This window comes from Ursus americanus, chromosome 7 (genome assembly GCF_024610735.1).
Source record: "Ursus americanus isolate L20-20 chromosome 7, mUrsAme1.1.p, whole genome shotgun sequence".
Taxonomy (NCBI): domain Eukaryota; kingdom Metazoa; phylum Chordata; class Mammalia; order Carnivora; family Ursidae; genus Ursus; species Ursus americanus.
Window position 1 is genome coordinate 38,732,239 of NC_142133.1, and position 10,952 is coordinate 38,743,190.

The 10,952-nt window shown below is 46.6% G+C and overlaps 1 protein-coding gene across 3 annotated transcripts in view; it reads left to right on the forward strand.

Moving 5' to 3' along the window:
* Positions 1-10,952, forward strand: part of TET3 (tet methylcytosine dioxygenase 3) — a 99,838-nt gene that overhangs the window by 22,677 nt on the left and 66,209 nt on the right. The gene's annotated exons all lie outside the window — the stretch shown is intronic.

Genomic DNA, 10,952 nt, shown 5'->3' on the forward strand with positions numbered 1-10,952 from the left:
TGAAGTTTGGACATATCCTTCCTACTTTTTTCCGCTTTCCCCCCTGCACACTCTGCAAAGCTTGTAGTTCTTTTCTGCTGAGGATCTTTGGTCTTTTCATTTAGGATGCTAAGGACTAGACAAAAAAATAAAAATGCCGATTTCCTACTACCCCAGCTGCCTCATCCTAGAGGGGAGTGGGGCAGGGGCTAAGTTACAGGTAACACTGTCCTGCCGCAGAAATATTCCTTAAGAGACCAACATCCCAAGGACAGTAAGATTAGGGTCTGAGCAAATCCTGGTTACCTTTGTGGCCTGGAACTTTTGTGCCCTTGGTGCTTAAGTAATTGGATTTCTCAACCCCGCCTCCAAGCATTTTTCACATGTAATCCTAACCTCTTGGGCTTTGCCAGGGAAACAAAGACATTGAAAGGGTTTGCAACTTGTCCCTGACAGTGAGCTCCTAAACTCCCTGCCCTGTTGACTGAGCTTTCCCGCTTTGCCTCTTCTGCAGCAGGCACCCACGTCCCCTCCCCCTCAGTGTTCTCCTCCCCCTGAGTCTGCTCTTTTAGCCTGTGGGCCTTGGTTCCCAGCCCCGCTACACTGATGGAGGTTACCGAAGGAGTGGTTTCTGCCCATCCACCATCCTATACCTTAGGAAGTTTCCATCCCTGATTCCTGCTGGCTACTCTGCATAAGGTGGAGGAACTAGGGAAACCAGTAACTATGGCAGGGGCAGAGACCCTGGGAGGGTTCTGGAATGAGAGTCCCGTCTGCATCTCCAGACAGATTCTCTCTGCACCACCTTCTCCCTTGAGTGTGGGCCAAGGCTCATGTCCCCTGGGCCAAATCATTTCTCTACTGGCTTGAACAAGTTCAAGCTGGGTACAGGGAGCACCCTCTGACCCCCAGGCTCTGCTGGACCCAGAGAGGGGAGGCTGCCTTCCCCAGTGGGATCATTGTTGCCCTACACCCGGAGCTGTGTGTGTGTGGGGGGAGCACACAGATGGATTTTCAGTGGGGTGGGGGAGGCTGTACCCCAGAGATGCCCATTCTGGTTTTCCTGGTGCAATACATCCCTTTCTTCTCTCCTGCTGTGTCCTCCATCCTAGAACACTGTTCGTGGCCTCAGCCCATCGCCACTGTCACTCCTTGTGCTTTGAGCTCAGCCCTAAGTTGTAGACTGAACAGAGGGGGCCTTTGAGGGTACTGCTTTGTGGGGTATAGACCAAGGACTGCTTATGTCAGTTATCTAGGAGCTTATAAGTTGCTGTGGGGCTGCTGGGCCACGATAGCCATCTGCTTGCGTCAGACCTGTGGGTTCCTCTCACCCATTAAGGTAGAGTGGATGCAAGATGAGTATGGTATAGGGGTCCCAGAGATGAGTGTTGGAAACTCTGGGCAGGTGGTCCGTGTGGCAGCCCTTCCTCACTGGCCCTGCCACTTGTCCTTGAGCCAGGTCCTATGTGATGGTTGAGCTATATGCTGACCTCTGCCCTGTGGCCTTTTTTCTCACTATTATTTTTCCTCGGTTTCCTGTTTTCCAGCTGTGGGTTCCCAGTGGTGTCATTTGGACCCTGGGTAGTAGTTAGGGCTTAGCTCTGGGGTTGTGTGGTCGCAGTGGTACATGTCTTGGGGCTGTACTGGCAAGTGGTCCAGAGCACTCTAAACACTTGGCTGGGAGCCAGAACCCAGGGCTCTCTATCCAACTCTTGGGAAACTCCTCTCCCACCCTTCCGGAGGCTGCCTCCTTCATGTGGGGGCATGGGTCCCCCCGGGTCTCTTCCTGAGGTCTGGGGGTCGTGGGACGTGGAGGAGGACCTGGGAGGGGGCCCTAAGCGCTTGCTCCCACCCGCACAGCCTCCACCAGGACAAGCAGGACCATGCTTAAGCTTGCTTGAGAGAGGGCCCGGGGCCCAGTCCCTCCGGTTCAGCTAGTTCAGTGGGTCTCTGTGCCACCGCATACTAGAATCATCTGGGGAGCTTTTAAAAACGAAAATATCAGTGCCTGGGCCCCAGCCCCTGAGAGGCTGTTGTAACGAGTCTGGAGTAGAGCCTGGGTGCCAGCATTTTTCAGGACTCCTCAGGTGGCTCAGATGCGTGCTCGGGGCTGGACGCCACTGCCCTTCTTCCAGTTGGGCTTTCCTGCGTCCCCCTGAGTGCCCCAGAATTGTTTTCTTGTCCATTGATAATTTTACTAGTAATCAATAAAGAGTCTGGAAAAATGAAGACAGCGAGACCTGTCAGGCAAAATACCGGATTGAATGTTCTGTTCCATGAAACTGGTCCATGAGTTCATATTTATCAAAACCAGCCTTTAAGAGGGAAGCTCGGTGGCCAAGGACAGAAACTGAGTGTTCTCCTGTGAGTTTTTAATTACTAAAAAAAATTTTTTATTGACACACAGCATACACACGAAAGGGTACATACTGTGTGCAGCTGGGTGAGTTTCCGCAGAGTCCACACACCTGCATAACGAGCCCCTGGCTCAGGGAATGAGCACTCTCACCCCATCCCCATCCTCCAGGATTTCTGTGTCGTTTGCCCAAAGTCAGGTCAGGATATGCAGTAGTACAGCACTGTGTGCTGGCTTCGGGCCCGGCCGGCTTCAGCTCGTCCTCCGCCAGGAGCTTGGCTGCGCGCTGGCGTGGGTGTGCCTGAAACCGAGTGGGTGCCACCGCGAGAGGACACGGGGCCCGGGAGGCCCTCAGGCCCCTCCCCTCGGTAACCAGCGCCCCTCACCTGTGGTTCCTCCGCCGCCTCCGCCTGGAGCCTTGCCAGCCCTCAATCTTGGCTAAATCCAGAACTCTGTTACCATTTTTTGGCTTTTTAGTCTTTTTTTGTATTTTGCAGATAATACATGTTCTTTGGTAAAATTAGAAAATAGAAATAGAAGGGGAGGAATTTGCTCATAATTTCACAACCCAGTTAACCACTGTTCGCTAGTGTTCTCCAGACTGGACTCTCTGCACACAGCTGACCCTTGAGCAACATGGGTTTGAACTGTGTGGGTCCACTTATACGTAGATTTTTTTCCCCCGGTAAATACAGTATGGTACCGTCAATGTGTTTTCCTTATGATTTTCTTAATGTAAATTAAGAGATCATACATATAACATATCAAAGATGGGGTCATCAGCTATATATGTTATCGGCAAGGCTTCCTATCAACAGGAGGCTGTTAGTAGTTCACTTTTTGGGGAGTCAGCAGCCATAGGCAGATTTTCAACTGCATGGGGGTCAGTGCCCCTAACCTCAGGTTGCTCCAGCGTGAACTACTAATTTTCTGTTGTTGGTAAAAACGGAGTCCTGCTGCTGCGTCCCAGCCGCTTTACCCTACGTGTTACTGGTTACAGTGTTGATTGGGCACTTACCATGTGTGTGATGCGTGGGGCCAAGTTTTCGCGGTTCTGGACAACTTTGAGGCCGGGAGTAGTAGCCCCACCTTTCAGATAAGAAAACTGAGATTTGGGCCTGTAGGGTGCCTGAGGACTGATGTTTCTCCAGGAGGTGGAGCTGACTTCGAGCCGATCCCCTTTGTCAGTAGACCACCGCCTCTCTCCTAGGACTGTCCTTCCATGTTAAATTCATTTGGCAAATATTTAGTGAGCACAGGCCATTGTTCTCCTTCGTGATTTTCCCCCCTTTTCACTCTGAATGAATGTCTCTAGTGTTTTACCCATAAGCATGATATTGCTGATTGTTTGAGGTCTTTATGTCATGTTAGGGAATTTGCCTCTTGCTCTATTTTATTAAGTTTTTCCCTATTAGTAGTGGATGCTTCATTTTTCACATCTATTTAACGTGGTCTGAAGGTGAACTATTTCTCCTTTGCCTGTTGGTAGGATGGATTATGTTAATGCATTTCTTAATATTGCACTATCTTTAATTCCTTGAGTATCCCACTTGGTAATTGGGTTGTTTTTTTTTTTTTAGCATGCTGTTTGATTTATCAGCGTGGGAGTTTTGCATTTATTTTTGTGAAGGAGATTGACCTATAATTTCCGTGGCTATTGTTACGAAACATTTACTTTGTGTTTTCTATGAAAGTGATCTCTTCAAATTTAATAGCATCATGGGTATATAGTTCTTGCCCTTCAGTTCCCTCAGTAGCTGTGATTTCTTTTCACTTTCTTAATTTCTAACATCGTACATTAATTTCTTTTTTTATATACTTAAAAGCACATAGATTTGTCAGTTGTGCTTTGTTTTCTTTTCTCTCTCTTTCTCTTTTTTTTTTTTTTTTTCAACTAGGCTCCATTCCCACCGTGGGGCTTGAACCCACGACCCTGAGATCAAGAGTCACATGCTCTACTGACTGAGCCAGCCAGGCACCCCAGCTTTCTGTTTTCTAAAGCATGAATTTCTGCTTTAGTCTTTATTGTCTTCTTTTCCTTAGGTTTATTTGGCATGTGCTTTTTCTAGATTCTGCATTGGATCTGTAAGACATTCTATTTTTTCTTTTTCTACTTTTTTTTTTTTTAATCACAGACACATTTAAAAATATGACTTTTTCTCTAAGTTCTGCTATGGCCTCTTTTGCGGGTTTTGCTATTTCATGTCTGCTAGTGCTCTTGGGGAAATGCTGATGGTACACCCAATGTGAGAATACTAAGTCCTGATGCAGCCTGGCTCCCTTTCCTCCCAGCAAGGGAGAATCACTGGCTGTGGAACAACGTCAGGGCCAGAGACTGTGCTGGATTACTTTTAGGGGCTTTGTCTCCAAGCTGCGGGGTAGGGACCTAGTAATAGCTTATCAGCTTAGCAGCCAGACCTGTGGGGGAAAATTTTTTTTTAACCTAAACAAAATCAGTTTGGAATTTATTGCCTAGGACCAGAGCATATCCTAGGTCCATATAGATGTTTTAGTAGCATTGAGAAAAGCCTCATGCATTAGCAGCAGAGAAAATGAAGCTAGAAGCTAAGGACAGTGAAGGGGTGGGGGGTCCGGGGAGGAAAATAAAATTTTGACCCAGAGCTCATGGCCTAGCTGAGCTGGTCAAGGCCGCAGGTTCAAGTCTTGCTCTGTGTTTCTTTGGTGCACTTCTGGAAGATAAGGCCCAGTTGGATCCCTGAGGCTATGAAGAGTGTGCTAGGATGGACAGACAGTAGGGTAAGGGGGGAGATTCATAGCATCAGGAAGAACGGTGTGAGCATTTCTGGGGGACCGTCTCCAGTGCTCCACTGAAAATCCATTTTTTTATTCCCCCAGAGCTCAGGGTATAGGGCAACAGTAATCCCAACGAGGAAGGCACAGTCTCCCCTCTCCAGGTCCGGCAGAGTCTGGCGTGGTGGAGAGCGCTCTGTACCCCAGCCTGAACTTGTTGAAGTCAGCAGAGAGATGATTTGGCCCAGGGGTCACACTGGCGGGAGAGGGTGAAGCACATTGGGGGATAGATTTTCTTACCCTTTACCTTAACTCCATGGAGAGCAGTAGAGGCCAGGGACAGAGAGAGGGTGAATTATGAGTTCAACCTAGAAATCACTAGCAATATTCTTCTTTCTTTCTTTCTTTTTTTTTTTTCCCCCCAAATGGGAAATACATTTTTGGACTTACATAAAAATTTAAATTTAAATAAAAATAAAAATAATACATAGCCACTTCACAAACTCAAAAAAATATAAAAGTATATAAATTAGAAAAATTAGAAACTGAAAATTGCTATTTCTTCCCCATCCTGGTGTAATCTCTATCACCAATTTATACGTATCTTTGCAGACTTTAAAATGAGTATATGAACTTACTGCTTATCCTGCGGTCGTGTGTTTGAACCATCCTTTATGTTTGGTATTCTTTTATTTGCTCACTAGTATGTGGAGGGTATCTTTCCATGTCAGCACATCTATCTTAGGCTTTTAAAGGCTATAGAGTCTGGCATGTTATAGGTTTATTGTAATTAAACTGATTCCCATTGATGGACATGTCTGGTTCCAATTTTCTGTAATTATAAATGATGTGGTAATTGACATATTTGTACATATACTTTTTGGCAATTTGTTCAGGATTTATTTTTGTATATGATTTGATAGGGATTGAATTTTTCCCAGATAGAAAGCCTATTATTTCCAGTCTGTTTTTTGACTATTTATAGTTAACCAAATGGTTTATAATTCTACCTTAAGCATTTTAGGAATACACATTCATGGGCATTCTAGAGCCTCCAGTTCCATTGAATTATTTGTCTGATTCTGTCAGTATTTTATTGTTTGTGGTTTTTTTAAAGATTTTATTTATTAGAGAGAGAGAGAGAGAGAGAGAGCATGAGCTGGGGGGAGGGGCAGAGGGAGAAGCAGACTGCAGGGAGCCTTACACGGGGCTCAGTCCCAGGACCCTGGGATCATGACCTGAGCTGAAGGCAGCCACTTAACTGACTGAGCCACCCAGGCACCCCAGTATTTTATTGTTTTAAGTACAGCAGTTTTTATATAACAGTTGGGTTAAAACCCAAAACTCATTTTTTCCACTTTTTTTTTTTTTTTTGGCTTTTCTTTTATATTTCCTTTTCCAAATAAGCTTATAAACAACTTGTCAAATTCTGTGAAAAATGTTGTGATTTTTCAATTGGAATCACATGGAATTTATAGATTATTTGGGGGAGAATGGAGAGCTTTACAATGAGTCTTCCTATCCAGGGAATGGGAAGTATATCTGTCCATCTATTCTAGTCTTCTTTGTGTGTCCACCAGAGTTTTAAAGTTTTGGCTCGCTCTTCTCATTAGGTTCATTTCTAAGATGTTGTAGGTCTTGTTATTACTGCAGTGAAGGGGATCTTTTTCTGTTACACTTTTTAAAAAGTTTTATTTACTTAAGTAATCTTGACACCCAGCATGGGGCTCGAACTCACAACCCCCAAGATCGGGAGTCATGTGCTCCTCTGCGCCAGCCGGGGGCCCGTGTTACACTTTGTAACCTGTTCCTGCAGGTGTGTTGGAAACGCTCTGGGTCTTGTCCGTGCGCTGTGCTGCGGTCGCTACCACTCCGGCTGCGTGGGCCCCAGCTCCCCTCCTTCCCTCAGCCCGTGCATGAAGTCTGCGCTTCCGCGGCAGTACTTAGGGCCTGGTATGAGGTCCTCTGGTCAGGTGCTTGCTCCACTTACTCCACGCCGTTTCCCAGTAGCTGGCACAAGGCCTGGCATGCAGTAAATCCTTTTAATAAATGCTGTAGAATCAAATTGATGAGAGAGACAATGAGCTTCACCTCCTCAAAGTGTGACAGCCTAGGCCAGTCTGGGGAGCAGAATCTAAAGCAGGCCTGGCTGCGAGCCTGGAGGCTGTGAGCTGGATAACAGACGTGGGGCACCTGCCTCATCCCCACCGTAGAAAGAAGGTCCTGGGCTGTTTTCCCACAGGCAGACATCAGGGAGGAGCCCTGTGAGCCCACACCTTGTAATTACCTGGGGACTAACAGCCCACTTGTCATTAATTCTCATTAGTACTAACTAGTAGGGAGAGTTGCCTTCTCAGTTCCCAGACGCCTGAAGGAAGCCTAAAACACAAGCTTCCCTGCAGCTGCTCTTTGGGGACGAGGGTTCATGGAGGCTGGAAGTAGAGCTTACAGAGGCCACTGGTGAAACTGGCTTCCCCTTCTGTGTGCCCGGTCTCCTTTCTTGAGGTAGCATCTTTGTTCGTTGCCCTGCTCTTCTCCAGAGTCTAAGACTCCCGCAAGCGTCTTCTACGAAGAGCCTATCAATGTGCTAATTCTCCCCGCTGTGTTTGCATTTTATTTTTATTTATTTATTTTCTAAGTAGGCTCCATGCCCAGCGTGGAGCCCAACTCGTGGCTTGAACTCATGACCCTGAGATCAAGACCTGAGCTGAGATCAAGGATTTGTTGCTTAATTGCCAGGCGCCCTGCATTTTAAACTTGTAATTGGGGAATGGGAGGCACTAGTTCTCAATGGAGCTGTCCAGTGCAAGCCCCTCTGTCCTCCCCCTGCCCCTCACCCCGTAACTGCAGGCTCCCGGTCTCTGCTGCCCCAAGAGCTAGATGGAGATGGAGATGGAGCTGTCAGCCTGGCTAGGAAGGCTGCATCTGCTGAGACCCATGAACAAGGGACCCCCCCCCTTCCCTGGGAGACGTGGGAACCCCTGCTGCTGTTAAGCAGGGGCCAGATTCCTGCCTCTTGCCTTCCCTAAAAAGAAGGTGGGGGGAGGGATCAGCTTGGCTTGTGTGTGAAAAAGAAATGCCGGCTAGAGGTGGGCTGTGAGCCGCTGCCCAGTCACTGTAAGGGTCGGCTCGCGTCCGGTTCAGCATGTCACCAGGTTGTGTTTGCAGCCACAGTGAGCAGTTCTCATCTGGCTGGTGGTCTGTGCGCCTTCTCCCCTTTCATGTTCAGGGGGTGAAGCAGACGGGAGCGCTGTCTCTGGCTCCTCTGCTGGTTTATTTAAGTCCCTGGGGAAAACCAAGTGGTACCCAAGAGGTGGGGGAGGGGAAGCTCTGCTCTGGGTCCCTACCCTACCCGTGCCTTACTGCCTCTGCCACTGCCCACCGTCGGTCCTGCCAGCACCGGGCCAAGTCGTCGGGCCCCTCGTGGCAGCCGTGCAGCATCTCTGCCAGGGTGGGAGGAGCTGCCTTCTCAGGGCGCCGAGCAGCAACTCTGACAGATGGACCTCCGCGAACCGGTTCCAAATGCCTTCTCCCGGAGCAGAGCGTGTTCTGGCAGGGAGGCTAGGACACAGGGCTGCTCTGGACTTCAGCTCACCTGTTGGATCAAGTCATATCCTACCCCTGCCTCCCCTCTTTAAAGAGCAGAAGCACTGACCACTGGTCGAGCCTGCACGTGCACATAGCGGGGGGGTGGGTAGAGAGAGACCGCTGGCCCCCTGTCAACATCTAAGACCCTCAGTTCACCCAATTTCTACACCAGTCAAGACTTCCCTTTTTCTGCACTTACCCTCACTCCCATAGGGTTATCGGCGGGACGGGGGCTTCTCAAAAGGTAGTTTGGGGACCACCTGGTTCCACATCCCCTCCATAGACGTACAGGGTTGATCTCCGAGAGTAGGACCTGGGGGTCTGCGTCTGCAGCCAGCTTCCTACAGGAGATTGCCGTGCCCACTGGAGTTTGAGAACTGCCAGGCTGCAGAGTAAGGTAGAAGGGCTCTGTTTATTTGGGGCTCCAGTACTTGAGGAGGATTGAAAGGACATGCCTTTAAGACTGTGATTGGTGAAAAGGCCAAGTATTATGTGTGGACTTGTGAAAATCCAAGAGAGACTAAGCGTCAGAGCTGTTAAATTTCAGATAAGGTCAAGCTGATAGAAACTTTTTTGTTGTTGTCTATTACAAAGAATACAGATTCATTGCTGAAAAACTAGGAAGTTCACATAAGCGAATAGAATAAAACATAATTTCACCACTTAGAACTCCTCTTAATATTTGGGTCTTTCTAGAACAATCGTATTTTTTTTTTCCATTTTAAATGTCTTTATTGATTTTCCCCAATTATCAACAAAATAATACATATTTATAAAATCTTTATTTTTTAATTGGTATAGAAATTGGTGTAACATTTGATTTGCAAGTCTCTTATTGCTCTGTTTAGTCGGATCTGCACTATGTGAATATATTTTTATTTCCTTTGCCTATTTGTGTGTGTTTTTATGAGTTAGTAAGAGTTTCACATATTAGTGGTATTCTTTATCAGACCTTGATAAATATTACAAATTGCTTTTAATTTTTTAATGTTTTATTTTGCTACACTTTTTTTGTACATGGTTACATGATCAAATTTCATTCCAGTTCATCAGTTCATTTTGTTTGGGTTGTGCTAGACAGAACAGGCACTGTTTTTGCAAATTTTAAAGATTTTATTTATTTGAGAGAGGAAATGCGCGTGTACAGAGGGAGAGGGAGAAGCAGACTTCCCTCTGAGCAGAGAGCCTGTTGCGGGGCTCGATCCCAGGACCCTGAGGTCATGGCCTGAGCACAAGGCAGATGCTTAACCGACTGAGCCACTCAGGCGCCCCTGCTTTTGCAAATTTTGAAGGGAATTGAAGGAGCCTGGACAGATAGATGCAGGACAGACCAGTGCTTCTCACGTTTTAATGTTCATCCACATCACATGGGAATCTCTTTACGATGCATTTTCTGATTCAGCAGGTCTGGGGCCGGGATTCTGCATTTCTCACAAGAGAAACGTGATGGTGATGCTGCTGTTCATGGGACTAGACTTTAAGTAGCAAGGGCCCAGAAGTTTCTAACCCGGGCTGATCACAGAAGTACTTGAGCATTTTGGAACGCAGAATTTTCTGGGCCTCACCCCAGAAATGTCAGACTGTGGGACTGAGTCCCAGGTTGGTCACGTGTGGCTGGGTGACTTAGAGACAATGCTTGAGCCCTTAGGTTCCTTGTCTGTGAAACAGAGATAGTGCTTACGACCTCATAGGGATCTGGGAGAATTAAATGAAAGAATAAAACAAATCAACATTTTTATGAGCTAGAAAAATAATGTAATAACTATTGGGCCTGGTGCCCTTTTTGGGGGGAGGGTAGTTCTCTGATACATTTCCACTTGTCTGGTGAGTGACATTTTTAATATTTCTACCTCTTCCTAGAAAATGGTCCTTTCATTAATATTTTCAAAGTTTTTAAATGCACTTCATGCCCTATTCACTGATAATAGTTATATTCCTTTTCACATTTCTAATACTGTTTATTTATGTTTCTCTTTTTCAAATGATCAGCCTTGCCAGAGATTTGTTTATTCTAACAGTGGCCTTTTGGAGAGCCATCTCTTAGATTCCATTTATAAATATCACTACATTTTGTTTTCTAATCAACTATTTCTGTCTTTACTGATTCCCTTTTCCTACATTTCTATTTTTTTTTAATTTTTTTAAAAGTTTTATTTAAGTCATCTCTACACCCCACGTGGGGCTTGAACTCACAACCCCAAGATCGAGAGCCGCACGTTCTCTGAGCCTGCCAGGCGCCCCTTTCTCACATTTTTAAAGTTTTTATTTTCTAGTTTCT